The 1,388-nt window shown below is 27.8% G+C and overlaps 1 long non-coding RNA gene across 1 annotated transcript; it reads right to left on the bottom strand.

Moving 5' to 3' along the window:
• Window positions 1-263: 263 nt before the first annotated feature.
• LOC138340601 (uncharacterized) lies at window positions 264-1,091 on the bottom strand. Its single transcript, XR_011213276.1, has 3 exons — window positions 1,016-1,091; window positions 817-933; window positions 264-695 (listed from the first exon to the last, which is right to left on the bottom strand). It is a non-coding gene; the product is annotated as an uncharacterized lncRNA (long non-coding RNA).
• Window positions 1,092-1,388: the final 297 nt, after the last annotated feature.

Genomic DNA, 1,388 nt, shown 5'->3' with positions numbered 1-1,388 from the left:
TTAGAGGTGTACTTTGTTCTCTCGTTCTTCTTCTTTTTATTTTATTGTTTCATAATATGTTATCAGTCTGAGCTTACCTTTTATGTGAGTAACATTTTCTTGTCAATGCTTCTCATATAGCGCTTTTCATGGACTACATTGATGTTCTATTCATTAAAAATTTTTGGGTTCTTCTATTGTTGATTGGTGTTAAGAAGAGTGGTTGAGCTTAAGTATTTCATTATGAAAGTTCAAAATATAAAAAGAGTAATTATATCTGAAATAAAAAATAATTTTAATTATATATAAATAATATATTTTTTCGTAGAAAGAAGTTTAAATAAACCACTTTAATTCTTAATAGATACTAGAATCAAGAGGTATGTTTTACTTACAAATTTTTACTATATTCGATTAATTATTTTTGGTTAAAAAGTTATAATATTTGGTTAAAAATTTATATATATTATATATATATATATTAACTGGGCTGACTTATTAAATATAGATAGCTTAATTAGTATAGTAGCTAGAGATATCTCCGTTCTTATCCTTAGCAAGCTGTTTTTTAACATAGTCCAGTGGAGAATGCAAAAAAAATATCATCATCATGGTTTTTCAGCCTGGTACCTCGCTTAGTTAATATATCTGCTATGTAATTTCCCTGCCTAAAGCTATATCGGACAAGCGGATTCTGCAACCTCTTCAACAGTGACCTGCATTCAAAAATAATAGATTCATATGGTGGTAGTGCATGGTCAAGCAAAGACATAACTTCAGTGGAATCTATTTCAATTTCAAGAGGTCTCCAGTTGAGAGAGCAGGCTAAGCTGAGACCTATGTGCAAAGCTTCAATATCAGCCAAAGTATGGTTTGGGGCCATACTTTTTTGCTTACAAAACCTCCTATCCAATCACCTTCGTGATTCCAAAGAACTCCACCTATGCCTGCAACCTTCTTTTTCAAACAGAAAGCACCATAAGTTTTACAGATAAAGACCAACGATAAAGAAAAAGACTATTAAAAATATTTTTACATGTCATAGAATAGATAAGTTCTTTCTAATTTTTTTTTTTACTATATAGCCAACTCTCATTAGCAACTTTCGAGATGCAATACTAGAAAGGTTTTCCAAGTTATTTATAACTAGTGAATTTGGTGGCACTTATCACAGTGTGACTATTCATTTTATAAATTCATTATTAATTCAAAAATTAATTTACTATTATAATTTATATATGAACTAAATGCTAATTGGCTGAAAATTTTTAAATGTTATAAACCATAACGAATTGTTTTAATATTCATTCATCTTTATATATATATATATATATATATATATATATATATATATATATATATATATATAGAATGTGTGGTAACACTCTATTTGACAGCAATAGTAACAT

The sequence above is a fragment of the Solanum lycopersicum genome, chromosome 12 (assembly GCF_036512215.1).
Source record: "Solanum lycopersicum chromosome 12, SLM_r2.1".
NCBI classification, from domain to species: domain Eukaryota; kingdom Viridiplantae; phylum Streptophyta; class Magnoliopsida; order Solanales; family Solanaceae; genus Solanum; species Solanum lycopersicum.
This window is presented reverse-complemented; position numbering and strand designations above follow the sequence as displayed.